Consider the following 18,493-nt stretch of genomic DNA (forward strand, 5'->3'; position numbering starts at 1 on the left):
AACAGCCCCAAGGTACTTTTCCCCATGGAAAGTCTTAAGTTGTAGGGGGTTTAAAATTTCTTTTAACCTACTGAAAACTTGTTGTGGGTGTTATAGTTAAAAAGAGATTTTTGTGTTCACTGGAACAGCTCCCAGGGAAGCAGGCACAGCCTGACAATGTTCCAGAAGGGTTTGGCCAGTGCCCTCAACCCCATGGTGTGAATGTTGGGGTGTCCTGGGCAGGGACAGGAGCTGGACTCCATGGTCCTTGTGGGTCCTTTCCAACTCTGGACTTTCTAGGATTCTGCGTTCAGAAGTGAGGGCAGTTCTGAATTCTGTGCTGCTCGAAGCCCATTCACACTGACTGAGAATCCGATGTGGGTTTTTCTGAGTCAGGGCAGCACTGGACTCTTGATTCTCAAGTTGAGGCACCATCCTGCCGCAGTCCTTTCTGAATTTCTGGGCCACATCTGCAGCCAGGATTGGGGAAGCTTCTGACTTCTGCTGATCATCAGCATAACCTGGCTTCTGGGTTGTCTCCTTTAGCTGCGGTGCTTTAAAAGCATTCACTGTCTGCATCAACACCGGCTGAAATTCAGATGTATCTGACCTTCAATCCCTAGTACTTTGGAAATGGAATAATAACTGTGTAGTGAGTTATGCCCTCCAGATATCAGATTATTTTCCTTTGCATCCCTTTGAAAGATGTTTGTTATCTTATTTCAAGCCTCTGCTGCCAAGGGGAAAGCACGGGGTGGGGGGGAAGAAAGGGAGGAGGAGGAGAGTGTGCTCTAAAAGGAAAAAGCTGTGTAGAAAGCTTTGGTGCTAATGGATTGAATCCATTTGCAGCCTCAGTGCTTGCAGACTAACTGTGTAATGCGTTGTTGGGCAAAACACTAACTGCTTACAAGTAATTTGTGACAATTTAGGTTTTTGTCATTGCTTGCGCGCTGCTCTGAGGGAATGTGCAGCAAAAGACACGCTCCCAGCTGAGGAGTTTATGGTCTTAAAAGTGATGTGTAAACGGGGCAGCTTGGTGAAGCCAGTAGATCTCTGCAGGGCAGAGTCGGGGCTGCAGGCGGATGGTGACCCCTCTGTGTGACAGCACAGCTCCTTTCTCAGGGGAAGAAGGGAACAGCTTGGGAAGAGGATGCGCTTGGTCCTCATAGTTCTTGTCACAGATAACTCACCAGTCCATGCTTTGATAAGAACTCTGGAAAAGCCCCCCCTAGAATGAGAGAGAGAGAGAAGCAGCTCCTGGAAAGGCAGATGCTTCTTTTCTATTGAATAAACTTTATACATCTATCAAGCCAGTTGTTTTTGGAAGTTTAATAAGAGGAGGAGCCAGAGGTAAGTGCATGTCAGCGTAGAATAGCTGCAGATACCTTCTGTGTAAAAGAAAGCCTTACTCCTTGGTTGTGTGTGTGTGTGTGTGTGCCCATTAGGGTTTTCCTATCAGTTTTTATAGGTAGAAGTCGGTGTATTTAACTAAAGAAGGAAATGCAATCCCTAATCCATACAGCAGGGGAGGCAGGATGCTGCCGGTGACATGCTGTGCCCACAGGTGAATGGAGAGCCAGGACAAACAGGTATCCAGATCCACTCTGTGCTACGTCGCGGTGTGTTCTCCCTAGAGCTGTCTCGACCAATGGTTCTGCATCACCAGGAGATCTGTACGGTGTGCTCACCAGTCTGTGGTTCTGAACAAGGCTTCCGTGATAAGCTTGCAGGATCTGATCAAGGTTTCCATATCCAGGATTTAAGGGTCTCCAAGTGGCAGCTTTCCATTAGGCGTGAAGAACAGCCCGTCTGGTTTGTGCCCTGTCCCCTGGGAAAGGTGACGCTCAGAGCAGCGGAGGCGCCGGCCCCTGCAGTCTTGGCTTCGGGCATCAACAGGCCAGCGTGTCCCTTCATCAGAGCGCGAAGCTTTTCCAAAGACTGTGCCAATGTCAATGAATCCCATCCTGGGACAGGTTTGTCAGGGGTCTCTGAAATAAGAGGATCAGGGAGAAAACAAAAAGAAACCCTTCCTAACACATCTTGTGCTGTAATTCTTAGAAGATGCTCATGAGAAGTGGAAAACCTCATTATAGCTGCTGTGCCAGGCACTTGGATGTTAACTTCTTGCTTTCTAGCTGACTGCCCCGAATGTGGAGCTGTTGGCTCCTCGGTGTGGGTGGGTCTCTCCTATTTTCTAGAGGAAGAATCTTTGAAACAGCTCATTTTCTTCGCAATCTGCAAGAGGTAGAAAAGTTGATTACAGCCTGTCCCCAACAAATTCCCAGGGTAGCAAAAGTGCTTCCCACTTCTGGCATTTGATTGCCTGGTATTTTTGGTATTGTGCCACTGGCCAGAATCGCATTTATTGTGGTAAAACTATAGCAGAAATGTGGTTGAGGTTTTAGTTCTGATTGTTTGAGTGCGTGCTCGGTGCTGGTACGGTGAGCAATGTGAAAGTCCTAAGCCAATTTTAATATTTTAAATTCATTAAACATTCCATGTGGTCACCTGGGCTTTGTTACAGGTGTGTCCCTCCTTCTGTTAGTGCTGCTGCCTCCTGCACTCGCCTCTCCCGAGGGACGTGCGTCCACCACCCCTGGTTCTGACTACGCGGCGTTATTCCGCATCGGTGACACATCGGAGGGCTGCAGGGACGCCGAGTGCTGAACACTCAGCTGTCGAGAACATTGATCTTTCTGCTGAGCCAGAGCAAATTTAATTAGCTTATTTTAACATTCCTCCTCATCCTGCGGGTGGGTAGAATTGATGCTGGCTGGAGCCTCATTTCGCCATAGCTCATTTAGCGTAACTAATTATTGCGTGTGAGGGAACGGTACTCTGTGCCGACAGCCTCTGCAGGAAGGAGAAGTGGTCGCTTCCATTTATTTGCTGTCGGAACCATCTCAAACCTTCCCCTTCTGAGGCAGCCAGATCTTTCAGGTCTTGCTGGGTGTTGACTGGGCAAACTGGTGGAAAGCGCTGCCCGATGCTGAGGTGCAGGCAGGGAGACTCAGTGCTGAGGAATGAGAGTTCATGCTGGGAAACGGGAACAGCCTGAACTGTTCTCCAGGTTCAGGTCAGTCTCCTCTGTGTGTACGCGTTATGATTCTCTTGTAATTGCATACTTTCATCCTGTTTTTTATTGTTACTTTAATGCTATCCTTCTTTTTAACTAAGTTTTAGTCATGTGTTTCTCACTGATCTGGTTCCTGGAAACACCCAGCCCGTTCTTGCTAAAGCTTTAAAACAAAGGAGTCCCAAACCAGAGATTTCGCTTGAGTCAGATGTTGTATGTGGGGAATTAACTTTGGAACAATTGAAATGGCACGGTTACATCTGAGAGGCGAGGAGCTGGGCAGCCTTACCCATAGGTGACAGCACAGCTGTCCCCGTGGGACTGAGGGACGCTCAGACACGTGTGGCACGGAGGCCCCTTTCTCCCTGACCGCAGCCGCTTCGCTGTCTGCCTGCTGCTTGCATCTGGAATGGTTTCCCCATGTGCTCTGATCAAAGACGTGTGGTGAGGAGTGAGGGTTGCAGAGCAGGGCGTGCAGAGGAGGTTATTGAGCACAATAACTCCCTTTAGTGTCTGAGCTTTTCTCGCTGAGCCAAGAAGGTCACAAAAGGGGAAGTAACATCTTCAGTAACTTTTGCTGTTTATCCCCAATGAACTGGGGAGAACTGAAGACACCGCTATACAGGCGAGGCAAGAAAAACAGTTCTAAGAAGAAATTGGAATAATTCCTTGCATTGGTCCCTTCAGCTGCTCTGAGGTGTCATACCAGGAAGGCACGGGGGCTCTCGCTCTTCTTTCATTCCTTTCTGGGCATCTTTGTAAACATTTCCCATGGTTGGAGTCGATGATCCAATGGGTCTTTTCCAACCTGGTGATTCTGTGATTCTGCTTGAGATCCTCCTGCAGCAGAGTCTGTGTGTGTGCAGCCCCACCAGGCCTCCTGGCAGAGGGAGTCTGGCTGGGAGCAGGCTGTGCTTCGCTCACCTTCCCTGATGGGTGCGTTTGGGAGCTGCAGCTTTCCTTGGGGCAGCCTAGGGACTGGGCAGCTCCTTGGTGGTCCCAGGGCACACTGAACATAAGAGGGGAGCTCACTGAATGTGTCTCAAGTGAGCCTTGGGAAATAAAGGTGAGAGAGACACATGTAGCGTCTTATAGTCCTTATAGTTCTGACTTTATGCTAAATTCACTGAATAGTGTGAATTTTTCTCTATTTCTTTATAGGAGCCGGGAGTTTTCCTTGTTTAACGACCAGACACAGCATCCTGTCATCTGCTTAAACAGGTATGGCCTTTTTACTTGCTAGCATAATTTCACAAGGAGGCTGCTTCAACAGACCGAGGAGGCTCAGGAAAAGAGCAAAAAGAAACCTGCTGTAGTTCCTGGAACACTTCTTCTGGGGTTAGTTCCCACTTTTGTAATCCAGCTCATTTTTTAAAGCCTCCTATGTCTGATAGGAGCCACTGTGTCCATTGTCAAAGCAGCTGCCCTCTTGCTTTTGGCTTAGCTCTGGGTGGAAGGGACCTGCAACGGTGTTGAAGCTAAAGCTGAGCATCTGAGGGAGGTGACAGTGTTGCTACACGCTGCTCTGGTTCGTCACGTCCTGCCACTGCAGGGGTCCTACCACAAAGAAGATAAGAGCAGCTTGGCAGAGTAAGGACAAGCAGAATGCTGCTTCATCTCCGGGATTGAAAATGGTTGGGTTAGATTCAAGGACTGCTCTTTTTCTCCTCTCTGGGAAAAAGAGAGGACTTTCAGGAGCCCTCCAGTCTCAAAAGTGTTAGTGAGAACCTGTGCTGCCTCCGTCACGTGGAGGGGCAGATACTTGTTATGCCAAGATTCCCTTATGCACATGTGTTCATCTTGGTTTAATTTACAAGTGAAAATAGTTTCTGTTTGTAAGAGCATGAGTTCGAAACACTGCATTGAACTGTAGGAGATGGGAATGGATTTCATTGAAAGACTTCATGTAAACCCTAAAGATGAAACACAGGAGGACAGAGCAGGGTGGTGACGTGCCCAAATCTCTGCTGTCATAACTGCCCCTGGGCAGGGCAGGGTGAAATCCTGCTGAGCTTTCGAGGCGAGTGTGGTATTCGCTCTGGCCTTAAACACAAGCTAAGCCAGAGGGTTTTGGTGAGTTCTACTTACGGAGGGTGAGAGGTGAGGCATCCCAGGATGGTGGGCCCCTTCCCAAGATCTCCTGTTGGCTCAGCAAGCTAGAGAGGGCTCAAGCTTTGCATCCCTCAAGGAGCAGCACAAACATGCACAGACACAGTTTTTACCCGCTGGTAGAAGTTACCTCCTTTGTGGTGGTGTTAATGAAAAAATGCTGGAATACATCAGTTTGGGACATGTTCCTTCTGTGAGATTATACTTAAGCGGAGGGAAAATGCAATTAATAATGAGTGATTATTTGGGGGTACCCATGCAGTCAGTGCGGCTGTTCTGAACCTTATTTTACAGAAATTTCAGGAGCTGTTGTTTGTTGACATCTAGGAAGCGTGGCAAGGGTATGGTTTACAGGGAATGGACTGTAGGACTATGGGGTATTTTTAAATCTCTCATGGTTTTGCTACTGTTTTATGAGCAAACTGAATGGTTGCTATTCCCCCACCACCTCGCGCCAAGCTTCTGAGACTTCCCAGATCCCTAGTGATGGAAACATGGAAAGATCAAACACAGCTTTTTAAGGGAAGGCGAACTGCAGAATGAAAACTCTGTGATAGCATACGATCTGGGATCTGTGTGTACGTGCACACACGCGGTTGTACGTTGAGTTTATGTATTGGGTGTGAGGCTGTGTTTGCGCTTCTTGAGCGTTTGTGAGCCCATAAATCCATCCATTTCCTGACCAGCCCCCGCGTTTGGCTCTGCGAGCAGCCCCTTCTGGCCCTCTGAATTTGAAGGAGGTGGAAATCCAGGTTCCAATTTGGCCTCTAGGTTTTGAGGGTGTACAAAGCACAAAGTACGGGGTGGTTCACTTTGCATCCATGAACTTCTCTCTCCCTGAAGCCACGGCAGTGCAGACCTGTGGGGATCTGATAAAGTCTGTGTGCCAGCCTCTCCTGTTCCCAGGAGACCTACTGCTAAGGTTTAGGGTGTTTTTGCTGTTGCACTAAGTTGCAGCACAACCCCTTCTCTTGGGAAGCGTGGCCCGAGCAGCCCAGCAGTCTGGGATGAATCATTCACATTCTTTTGCCCCAGCATCTGCTCACATCGGGCTCCCCAGAGGCAGCAGCACATCCAGCGACCCAGTGCACCCACAGGCTGGCTCCTGGCCAGCGTCTGCTGGGGCAGAGGGAACCACAGGGCTGCTCGCAGGCATCCTGCGTGCTTCAGGAATCTTCCCATGGCCCCAGAATGCCCTTGTAGCAGCGTGGAAACACTAAATGAAGGATTAAATTAGCTCAAAGACTTACAGTAATGGGCAGTTTTATTGCAGGCACTGTTTCTCCATTGATAATATTCCGTTGGTGGTGAAATAAATTCTCAGATGTCTGCTGTGCAAAGCTTGAATTGTCTGTGCAGGTCCCAGCTTTAACTGATGGGCCTGAATAATTGCTGTTGAAATAGTGTGTCTGTGGAGAGCCCAGAGCCCCTCGGTGCTGCTGGGAGGCCGCAGGCAGTTTAAGAACTGGACAGGTCTGAGATGAAAAGAGATGGAAGCAGTTGTATGTCAGAACCAGCGGTTTCTGCAGAGGGTCACTGTGCCCATGGTAAGGAGGAAAACAAGGGAAGCGATGTCTCGTGAGTGTTCCTGTCTGTCCTTTGTAGTGACTAAAAATCACTGGGGGGACAGTGGTGGAAATACTGTGCACAGATGGGGTCAGGAAGGCTGTTGTGCAGCCTCACTGCTTGCTAGAAACCCATCCCTAGCTCCTAGCTAAAATATATCAGTTGCCACAGGTTTCTTATATGAAACTAGCCTTTGTTTTTAACTCCTCTGTGTTTATCCCTTGTCATCAATCTGCCTCTTTCCTCCTTTGGAAGGAAGGCTGTCATCATTTTTATAATCAAACTGTCTCTTCCCTCCTTTCTTCTGATCATCTTAGCCATCATCTGCACCCTCTGTCCTGAAAACACCTGGTTTGAACATAAGCTGTAAAGGCAGAACACTTGTGATTATCAGCTGTCAAAGGTAACGCTGCACGCTGAAAGGATTCAGGTGTGGTTGTTAAGCGATGGGAAGGAGGAGAATGTCCCCTGTCTCTCTTAAATCATGCTGATAATGGTGATGGTGTTAGTAATAATCCTACCTAGCAGGCTGAGTCACTAGCAGGTGCTTAAGGCTTGTTTACAGCCAAGAAGCATTGTTCAGGCAGGAATTGACAGGCTGAGGTTATATGACTTGCTGTGGCTTTTTAGTAAGCATCTCCCCAGCTCCTTGGATGGAAGAGCTGGGCCAGAGAGAGCAGGAAGGGAGATGAAGAGGGAAATGTCACCCTTTTCCTCTGTGTAGTGATGAGCAAAGGAGTGTAATTTTGAGGAGGAGATGATTGGTAAGTAAGGGAAACAGGGCCATTCTGTGTGTTGCAGCTTGTACTCGATGCTCTTGTCAGCAGCCAACGCCAGCGTTGACTAAGAATTCAGCCCAAGTTCCGTGTGTTTAAGCAGTTATGTGAGTAAACACACTTTGGAAAGCGATGGTAAGAGTAATGGGAGCGCTGTGAGTGTTCTCCAAGAGTGGAGTTTGAGAGGCACAGTTTTGTTGGTATTGAGAGATGCTTATGAGAAGAATAGACGTTTGAATCGTGATGTTCTTTCCAGTGTCACTGATGAAAGAAAACCCTTTGTAATCGTGACCAACAAATATTTGAGTTGTCATCCTTAAGATGAGTCATTTTTTTTTCCCTTATTTTTAATTCCTCCAGGACTTCAGTCCCTTCTGACGCATAAAGTTGTATTTCAGTCCAGTCTCTGGCTATGGCTATGGCATGGTGGGCAGCTAGAATTATTACAAAGGAAGAGGGATAGAAGGTGCTGTGTGCTTCACAGAATCATAGAATTGTGGAATGGTTTGGGTTGGAAGGGACCTCAAAGCCCATCCAGTTCCACCTCTGCCATGGGCAGGGACACCTCCCACTGGATCAGGGGCTCCAAGCCCCATCCAACCTGGCCTTGAACCCCTCCAGGGATGGGGCAGCCACCCCTGCTCTGGGCAACCTGGGCCAGGGCCTCCCCACCCTCACAGGAAAACATTTCTTCTGAGATCTCATCTCAATCTCCCCTCTCTCAGCTGGAAGCTATTTCCCTTATCCTGTCCCTGCCCTCCCTGATCCAGAGCCCCTCCCCAGCTTTCCTGGAGCCCTTTTCAGCCCTGGAAGCTGCTCTAAGGTCTCCCTGGAGCCTTCTCTCCTCCAGGCTGAACAACCCCAACTCTCTTTGCCTGTCCTTGCACAGGAGGTCATCTCTGTGGCCTCCTCTGGACTCACTCCAACAGCTCTGTATCCCTCCTGTGCTGAGGACTCCAGAACCTAACACAGAACTCCAGGTGAGGTCTCACAAGAGCGGAGCAGAGGGCAAGAATTCCCTCCTTGCCCTGCTGGTCCCACATCTTTGGATGCAGCCCAGGACGCAGTTCAGATACAGGTGAGGTCTTCGCATGGAAAGGGAGATCCTGACATTACAGACACAGCTTGTTCTCCTCATTGCTTTCCAAATCCCCCTCACATTCTCGATCAGAGGGCTTCAGGATGTTTTTGTAATACAATTGTAAGTTTGCCTGTTGTTCTGCCTGTTGCGGTGTCTGTGTGGGGTGTCCAGGATAGATCGCAAGGCACTTTGATCAGGAGTCCTTTCTCAGCCCTTAGTTCATAGTGTCACCCATACCTATGTCCATTAGATTTTTCTGAGCATATTCTTAATAACAACGTATTTCAGTTATTCCTTCTTTTGTGCAAACCAAATACTTCTGCTTGCTTATACAATGACTCTTGTGTTGGTTTTGCCGCTAAAAATCCTAAGAACACAGAAGAATTGTATTTCTGTTTTACGAGTGCAGTGAAAATAGAGCTAGACCCAACAGGATCGAGTCCAGGGCTAACGGCGCTGTGCCTGGGAACTTGCTACTGTGTGCAACAGCTCTTGCTGTTAACGCTCCATGATTCATCGCTGTAGCTCCCATAATATTAGTAACTGGGTGTCCAAGTCTGGATTAGATCACTGTTGTGGTAGATGCTGTGTGCTCCAGCAGTGGAGTTGTTCCAGACCCTGAAGACTCACAGTTGTATCTAGGAAGAGGCGTGGAGCCTCTTCTCTGTAAGCAGAGAAGCCTGCTGGCGAGACCGCGCTCGTCAGGGTAATTAGTGGCTCAGAGACTCTGTAGTTCCTGCTTGGAGCTTGTAGATGGAAAGCCATGCCCATGTGGTGCAGGTCACCGGGGACGTACCAGCAGGAAAGCACATGCATTATGCAGCCAACAAGGGATCTCGATCCTAAATTGTTTGGGTTTTCTGACTCAAAATATGGTGTATTATAGGTTGTAAAGTACTTGAAGCCAGCTGCATCTCTAGTCAATCTCTGCTGTTTCGCATGTTTTCCGTTGGGAATGTTTTTCTCTCTAATACAGCAACAGCCCAGTTGCCAGTGCAGCTCCATATTTCTGTGTATGGGCCCGTGTAGCGAGCAGCAGAACTGCACAAGAGTTCATTTGTGTTAAAAACTGATGTAAACGTTGGCCTGAAAATAGAAGTAGATGCTCCCACTCTCTTCCCCCACCCCCTGAGGTTCTGAGTGTCTAGATAACTGTCTTCAGTGAGCAATAAACTCACGAAATTACGTGGAGAGAAGGTATTCTTTTCTGGCCTGAGTGGGGAGGATCTGGTGAAGTCATGGCAGTGCCTTCTCTTGCAATCTGAGCTGTACCTACACCTATCAGAGCAAACCTGTGCTTTGAAATGCTTGAAGTCAGGTCTTCCTCTTGGTTTGCATTCAGCTGCTGCTGGGAACTGTGTTGCCAATTCAACTAGTTTATAAATTAAAATAATCAGTATTATTTGAGGGGGGAATCTGCTGTTGGCTCTCGACTTGCAGCTCGTGACTTTTTTCACAGCCTACCCCTAACTCCCCAGCCCTGTATTCCCCTCCTGTGGTACCAGTGCTACTGGTTTTCGCATCTCCTTGGTTCCATAGGAAAGATTCTCACTGTTTCCTGTGACCCTTCAGACCCACAGCACCTGGTTCTTCCTCCATCCCTGGTTCTCTTCCCTTGTGCTTTTTCTGATTCTTCTTGCAAGGGGCTCCATGAAAGCTGGGGAGGGGCTTTTGATCAGGGAGGGCAGGGACAGGATGAGGGGAAGGGTTTTAAGCTGCAAGAGGGGAGACTGAGCTGAGATCTTGGGGAGAAATGTTTTGCTGTGAGGGTAGGGAGGCCCTGGACTTTGAGGTCCTTTCTGATCCAAACCATTCCATGATTCACCAATTATTAACTCCTTGGACCCTTGGGGTTTCCTGACTTGATTAGTTCCACAAAGCATTTTCTCATCAGCTTTCTATGTCCTCTCCACAGTGCCTTCCACTGTAGGTTAAGCAGCTCCTGTTCCATCCCTTACCAGCCTTTGCTCAGGCAGCTGACTGGACCAGAAGCGGCGTGTTCTGTAGCTGCACGTGAGCTCCGCTTCTACCAATTAAACCACCAGGACACTGCCAAACAGCAGGAACAAGGGCTGAGTTCTTGTGCTCCCCTTGGTAGAGGCATTAACATCACCTCTCCTCTACCCATCTGTGCTTTTCCTGAGGTGGTAGGTAGGGGCTTTGGGATCCTCTGTCAAACGGGATAGGATTTGGCCAGCGTGACTCACAGTTGTGGATGTGGATAGACACAGCAGACGGGCATCGACAGGAAACCGGAGCGCAAACATGATGAGAGAATTAGGGAGCAGGTATTTTTGGATTGCATCTTCAGCTGAGTTAATGGGCATAATCGAGCGGGGAGTGACAATACTCGCTTAATGTCAGGGAGGAATTTTAAGGAACTGTTACGTAGCTGTGTAGGCAGGTTGGTATCAGGGACTTCATGCATACCTTGGGATTTATGTTTTCTTAAGTGGATTTTGGCACGGTGTTGTGTCACATCTTTAATTGCTACCAAAGGCAGTTCTTTGTAAAAGTATTTTTGGAAAGCTGCATTCATCAGAAGAAGAAATGCGGGAGGCTTTGTATAGATGCCTGGAGGACAGAGATGGAAAGTGTTTTGGAGAACCTGTGGAAGAATGAAGTCATTTAGAGACATCCCAGCTGGTCAGGCCAGCAGCCTGAAATAAGAATCTGCATTTTTGTTTGGTTTGTGCTAACATCAGCAGCAGGGACTCCTTTAATGTAGTTTGACGGCTGCAACTTTCACCAGAGATTTATCTTAAGCAGTGTTTATTCTTGATGGTCCCAGCAGATCATTGAGGGTTTAAGGGTCCTTTTCATCAGGGCTGGAGTGGAGCTTCCAGACCAAAGCGCAGGGCTGGCTCTGTCCCCGGAGCTGTCAAGCAGGCACACAGCATCCTGGATCCCCCTTCTTCCCCAGGATGCTTGAGAAGCAACTCAGGTTGTGGTGGCAGTGGCCCGTATTGCTGTCCTCTCCTTTTTGATATCCTTTTTTATGGCTGAAAAGTTTGTTGTGCTGCCTTCAGGCAGATGCTGTGTCTGGTAAATGTCCTTGGTGAGCAAAACTTTCTGAGATCTTGATCTAAAGGCTTTGGTTGGGAGCCAGAGCGTCCTTGCACATATGGGAAGAGACAGCCCTTGCCCTGAAGGGTTTGCAGCATAAATAGGCAAGTTACAGACAGCGAGAATATTGTAATCCGTGTTTTACAGCTGGGAGAACTGAGGCACAGGCTTATTATTCACAAGGTCAAGCTCATGGAGCAGGTGAACAGCAAAGTCCTGCGCTGAACTCTGATCTTGCATCTTGGTGCATTAACCACAAAGCTGTTCTGTCTTTGGAAAGATCTTTGTGATTATAGGAATATCTGTGCCATGACACGGTGGGAGGAGGAAGAAAATCTCTATTTGGGTGAGGTAATCTTGAAGGCACTTAAATCAGTGCGTGGATTTCTTCAATCCCTCAGTCAGTTTTAGCCAATTCTATGCAGCTAATGCCTAACGGAAGAAGATAAATTTCCAGCAAATAATAAATTAGCAATAATCCAGTGACAAGGTGAGACAATCATAGTCTCAGCACTCTGTAGATAATGAAAGGGAAATCTCTTTATTTTAAGCACCTTGTAATTGCTAATGTTATTAATCTCTGGGAAAATCCATGTCTATGAAGAATAAGCCAAGGTTTTTCTTGAACACAAAGCAGAGAAGTTTTGCTTTTCATCACTTGGAGATGTGGATGATCATAACATTCTTCTTCCTCTCTTTACAGCCCTATGGGAGCGTGATCCCAGATTCACTGCAATTAGCAGAAAAAGAGAGAGGGAAAGGATGAAAATAATGACCCTATTGAACTGAGGGACCGTCTGAGCTGGTCCTGCTGGCCTGAACCAGCACATCCACAGTGATGCACGTGGGGAAATTGGTGAAATTCATTTGGTTCTCACCTTAAATGGGATACAGTCCAGCTGGCCCAGGCTGCCCAGAGCAGGGGTGGCTGCCCCATCCCTGGAGGGGTTGAAGGCCAGGCTGGATGGGGCTTGGAGCCCCTGATCCAGTGGGAGGTGTCCCTGCCCATGGCAGGGGCCTGAAACTGGATGGGCTTTGGAGTCTCTTCCAACCCAAACCATTCCTTGATTCTATGAGTGGATATGTCTCTCTTCTTTTTTCTTTGGAGAGCTGTGTGAGATGACTCCCTGAGTAAGCAGCCAGTAAGTTCTTCTGCTGTGAGGTGTGAAACTCTTCCCCCTTCCGAGCCCACCACTGGCTGCGTACCGTGCCGCTCCTACACTCCGCATCAGCTCCTGCTTTAAAACTAACAATGCTGAGCAAGCTGGTTTGGTCTCTGTTCCTGGCTCGTGGTTCAGCCCCAACGCTAATGATCTGCCTTGCAGCGACCGCAGGCGTTGGGTGCCTGGTCTGCAAACTCTGGCTCCTGGTTGGACTGCAGCGATGCGGTGTCCGCAGACATTGATGCAGAGATGATGGGGCTGTAAATTAAACAGGTAAAAAAAGAACCCTAGATGATGCAGTGCTATTGTTTGTATTTCCAGAAATGTGCATATGTAGAATTGGCCCAAATTTATAAAGCCATCAAACGTATAAGGTGAAGGGAAGCCAGAGTGTTTCATAGCTTTGATTTATCTCAGAAATCATGATCGTGAGTGGCTGTCAGTGTTGCCTCCACCTTTCACACAGGCATAGTTGTCTGGTTTTCAAATCCAGCCTTGTACCGAGGTGCAGAGCGTGTCTGTGTGCTGCATCGCCATCAGATGGAATATTGCATAACAGGACTGGGTGATTACCAGGCTGTCAGCTCATTTTTTTGCCAGAATAAAGCATTCAGCAAAATGTATCTGCCTGGGCATCTCTGCTGCCTCGCGCTGCAGCGGGCCGGGAGCTGGTGGAAATGCTGCAATGCAGCAAGCGTGCTACCACTGATTAAAAGTAGATGTTGTTGTTGTTGTGCTTGTTCCCCCTCTTCTGCAAGCTCGTGGATGGCATTTTAATCAAGTTCTCATGGTAACAAATATAATTTAAAAGCAATGAAGCCTACAAAATTAGTCTTTTCTCTGTATGTGCTTGAGGTGGGTGTTAAGTCATTACAGCTGCAGTGATGCTGGTGATTTCAGTGTTTGTGGTGCAGAGAAGGAAAATGGAAGGAAGTGGGGCTGAATGCAGAAAACCTTCGTCATCTTGTTACCGGGTTCTATTGTTGCCTTCTCTGTGGGGAGGGCGCAATTAAAGTAATGCGTCACGTTCTCTTCACGTTGTTTTTTCGTTCTTTTCGATGTGTTCTGGCATCATGCTTGTAATTCCTGAGAGAGGCAGGGTCATTGAGAGATGCTGTGATTTGCTGTCGCCAAGGTGAGCCCCCGTCAGCACAGGGGAGGGCATGGGAAACTGTGGAACGCACCCTGGAGTTATCATTTATTTCCACGTGTACCGAGAGATGCGATTAAAAGCAGCCAGGAGGGGTTAAAATGAAATCAGGGAGGGTCTGAATTGAGTGCTTCGCTTTCTGTTAATGAATTGATCTCAGAAGCACCACATGGCTACAAGATGCGGGCTCGTGGAAATGAGGAATCGTGTCTGATCACAGGCTGGGCGGCTGCCGTGCCGTGTTCAATCGCCTTTGATGTGCTGTGAACTCACTTAATGAGTTCATACCGCAATGTTTGTGCGGCCCTGCAGATACGCAGCGAGCGAGGGATGCAAAGCAATGTGCTGGGGGTGTCAGGAAATGCCAGAAAGCTCACCCTGAGCTGCTGGGAGAGAAGCTGATTCGCAGTGAGGAACTGTATTGCAATTTCCTGCTCTTAATGGAAATGAAGTTCCAGGGATGATTTGGGTTTTCAGATGTTATTATTTTTACTGCTGCCTGTCTATGGGAGATGAGCAGTGTAGAATTTACCACTGGAACACCCTAGATACCGAGCTTTCCTGCAGAAGAACCCTGGGGAGAGCCAGGTGGGAGATGCCAGGGGCTCTTCCCACCAAAGGTTCTTCCCACCAAAGGTTCTTCCCACCAAAGGTTCTTCCCACCAAAGGTTCTTCCCACCAAAGGTTCTTCCCACCAAAGGTTCTTCCCACCAAAGGTTCTTCCCACCAAAGGTTCTTCCCACCAAAGGTTCTTCCCACCAAAGGTTCTTCCCACCAAAGGTTCTTCCCACCAAAGGTTCTTCCCACCAAAGGTTCTTCCCACCAAAGGTTCTTCCCACCAAAGGTTCTTCCCACCAAAGGTTCTTCCCACCAAAGGTTCTTCCCACCAAAGGTTCTTCCCACCAAAGGTTCTTCCCACCAAAGGTTCTTCCCACCAAAGGTTCTTCCCACCAAAGGTTCTTCCCACCAAAGGTTCTTCCCACCAAAGGTTCTTCCCACCAAAGGTTCTTCCCACCAAAGGTTCTTCCCACCAAAGGTTCTTCCCACCGGCACATCTGTGGGTCAAAGACTTAGAAAATCATGTGTTTTTCTTTAAATATCTTATATTTAAATGTCCCTTCTTGGAGTGAGAGGACGAGGGGCAATGGGTATAAACTGCAGAGGGGCAGATTTAGGCGAGGCATGAGGAGGAATTTCTTCAGTGTAAGGGTGGGGAGGCCCTGGCCCAGGTTGCCCAGAGCAGTGGTGGCTGCCCCATCCCTGGAGGGGTTCAAGGCCAGGCTGGATGGGGCTTGGAGCCCCTGATCCAGTGGGAGGTGTCCCTGCCCATGGCAGGGGAATTGGAACTGGATGGGCTTTGAGGTCTCTTCCAACCCAAACCGTTGCATGATTCTGGCATGGCTGCAGCATTGGAGTTTGCTGCTTTCCTCCCCCTCGTCCACTTTATTGCCTTCTAACCTCCTGGTTCAGGAATTGCTGAAAGGGAAAAATGAATGTTAGGCACTAGGTTGCAATGAATTTTTTTTTATCTGGATTTTGTAGAAGAGGTGAAATGAGAAGCATCTTAATGCCATGTCTGCAGAGCGTTTTCCCTAACCATTTTCCATACCACTGGTCTGGGAATTTGAGCAGAAGGCTGTGAATGCTGTACTGATCCTCCCTAAGGTGAACTGCCTCGCTGCAAGATTGTTCTGGTGTGATAAGGGAACGTTGGACAGCATTCATTAATTTCCCTGTTGCATTTTGGAAATTCTTGTTGAGACCTCCTGGGATTCTGAATAGGTGAACCAGTAGAGAGAGCAGGTCAAGAGCCAAAGAAAACAGCTACACTGGGTTTTATACTGGGAAACAAGAAAATAACAGTGATACTGACTGTATGGAGAGAACTTACTATGCAGTACCTTCTCGTCACCTTTGTGTTCCTCTGGTATTGATAGAGAGAAACTTTCTGTGTAAAAACGTGTTGTCTCAATAGTCATTTCTTGCGATGGAAAAAGGAAGAATGCCCTCCTTGTTTCAGAGGTTGCAAGTGGTTATGAGCCATGCTCCTTGGAGGCGGCACAACAAAGGAGAGCGCAGTGTATTCCTCAAAGCTGCATCTCGTTCGGATGGCTGATGTCTGAAATATCAACTCTATCTTTTAAATGGTAATTTTTTGCACTTGATCATGGGCTTTCTGTCAGATAATGATGTGGATATTGTAGTCTTTATTAGCCTGATGTTAACAATCCCTTCATCACCAAGTAAAGCCCCTCTAAACTGTTCAGAAATGGAAATGGGTTGAGGACTGCAGTTTTGGAGTATCCTCCCACATCAAATCCTTCTGGATCAAAGAAGGGGCCTCTTTGAAGGACAAGTGAAAATTTACTTCAAGAAAAATCTCTTGACTTGTGTAATGTTCCCGGAGAACACTGACAAAGCAGCAGAGTAAATCCTCACTGACAGTCTCTGCCGGTTGGTAAGAGCAAGGAGGGTTTGATCCTAGCAGTGCTGCAGGAAAAGGAGCTTTAGGGCTTTATTCCAGTTTGGGCTGCAGCCTCATTCGTGTGAAGTGTTTTGATCGGGTACCAGCTTAAAAAGACCCAGCAGAGTCCTCCTTTTTTAATACGTAAGTATTGTCTTTGAAAAAAAAGGTGGTTTTATCATTTCTTGAACGCAGTGCCTCTTTCTTCATGGCTGCGTTCTTTGGTTTTGTAGGGGTACCCGGCATTTGGGGTGGGGGCTCTTCTGTTCCATCTGATGTAACTCTAGATGCAGAGAAGGAAAAGGTTGTTTATCGTTTCCAATTGATGTCATGTTGTGTCACATCGTATCACCGTGAGTGCAAAGCAAGAACAAGCTGGCTCTCCTTCGCTTTCTCCTGTGGGAGAGGAGAAAGGTCACACTTTCAAGTGCAGAGGGAACCAAAGTTAGAAAATACAGCCAAGAACTAGTGGAAGCAGAGGGTCCAAGGCAGAAGGACAGTGCTGATCAAGGATGCACAGAGAGAGAGGAGGATGGTGAGCAGCGAGACGGACACAAATTGTAGAGAGAGACTAGATGAGAAGTTCTGGAAGGAAAACTGGCACTGGAATGGGAATGAGGAAGCCGCTGCTTGGGATTAAATGTGCAGGAGAGGATCTGAAAGTGTCCCTTGGAGGATAAACCTTTCGGAGTTTGCAGTCTGGGTAGCAAACGTGGACAACCCCTGGGACTAGACCCCACAGGGGCAACGACTGGGCTGGGCTGGGAAGCTGATGCAGCGGAGACTGAGATAAAGTAGACAGAGGGAATGGCAAGCGTGAGATGTGCTTCTTGAGCTGGGCAGCAGCTCAGTGCATACGCAGAAGGAGGCTCGGTTCGGATTGTGCCGTCACCTCTCATTCTGTTCACAGCCAGGCTCCCGAGGTGCAACCTCTCAACCTTCATGCCGTTTCAGATAGCTTTGTGTGTGTGATATGTGCTGACGCACCTCTAGACAAAATCCAGTCTGTGACAGTTTCTTCTTTTTGCATTTTTGGCAGTCTTTAATATGCTCTGTCAACGGCAGCAGAGCAAAACTTCCTACTCCTAAACAAACAAAGTTCAGCACTATCCAGATGTGTATATTTAAGTGGCTGCCACGGCTGGATGTTGTTGCTGCCAGACAGACAGTGATTTATTCTGCGAGTTTTGTGCCCTGAGCTTTCAGAAATGCACGTCTTTTCTTCCTGCAGCCCGGCAGAAGTCTAGCAGTAATAATTAGCAAGCCATAAAAATCGACCTGATTTATGGGAAGCAGTGAAGGATGCAAAGAGACATTTCTGTTGAAGGAGGTAGGAACAAAAGCGCGCGGTTACTGACCCAGTCATGTCAGACCTAAATTTTGAGGGAATCCCAAGTGATAAGCGCTCTGCGGTCTGAATACTGCCTATTCATTCAGCCCTTCTAGCGGAGTGAATGAATCATCTTTTCAACGGAGACAGCCCCTCTGGGTCAGCGCTGAGGTCAGCGGTGGGGCATGTGTTTCAGACTGCCTGCCCTAAATGAGAAAGGAAAACATACAAGGCTTTGCTTGCGCTGATGCAGCTTTGAGCATCTCGCCTCTAAAACATTTACATACAGTATCTCATGAGACCTCTTACAAGTGGCGGCTCCGGATGCATAACCGGGTCCTTCTGGAAGGACCATCTGTCTTTGTTGCTGCTCATGTGCTTTCTCTTCAGCGTCAGCCTGCTGGTCTTCTCATCGATGTCCTCAGCCTTGCTGGTAGCTCAGACATCGCTGGGTGTTGTTTTTAGACCTGATCCAGTGGGAGGTGTCCCTGCCCATGGCAGGGGTGGAACTGGATGGGCTTTGAGGTCGCTTCCAACCCAAACCGCTCTGTGATTCTATGATAAGTTGATTGTGCAGGACAGGTTGAAAATGAGACCCCCATGCTCCATCAGGTGAACCAGCGTCACACAAGCGACAAGGTGTAGCCTGCAGAGCCTTTCTGGGCTGTAATGTCACGTTTCAGTTAGAAACCTCTCAGACCAGCAAAACCGTCCTTTTGCTAGCGCCTGGCTG

The 18,493-nt window shown here is 48.1% G+C and overlaps 1 protein-coding gene across 40 annotated transcripts in view; it reads left to right on the top strand.

The window, feature by feature from the left end:
• The window catches only part of MAP2 (microtubule associated protein 2), a 163,568-nt gene that overhangs the window by 68,962 nt on the left and 76,113 nt on the right, over nucleotides 1-18,493 (top strand). For 36 of the 40 annotated variants that reach the window (XM_069860515.1, XM_069860535.1, XM_069860529.1 and 33 more), the window contains one exon: nucleotides 4,217-4,276. The exons of the other annotated variants lie outside the window; for them this stretch is intronic. The gene's annotated coding sequence lies outside the window, so the exon portion shown is untranslated. The remainder of the gene's footprint in view (nucleotides 1-4,216; nucleotides 4,277-18,493) is intronic. 40 annotated transcript variants of the gene reach the window in all.

This window comes from Phaenicophaeus curvirostris, chromosome 7 (assembly GCF_032191515.1).
Source record: "Phaenicophaeus curvirostris isolate KB17595 chromosome 7, BPBGC_Pcur_1.0, whole genome shotgun sequence".
In the NCBI taxonomy this organism is placed as follows: domain Eukaryota; kingdom Metazoa; phylum Chordata; class Aves; order Cuculiformes; family Cuculidae; genus Phaenicophaeus; species Phaenicophaeus curvirostris.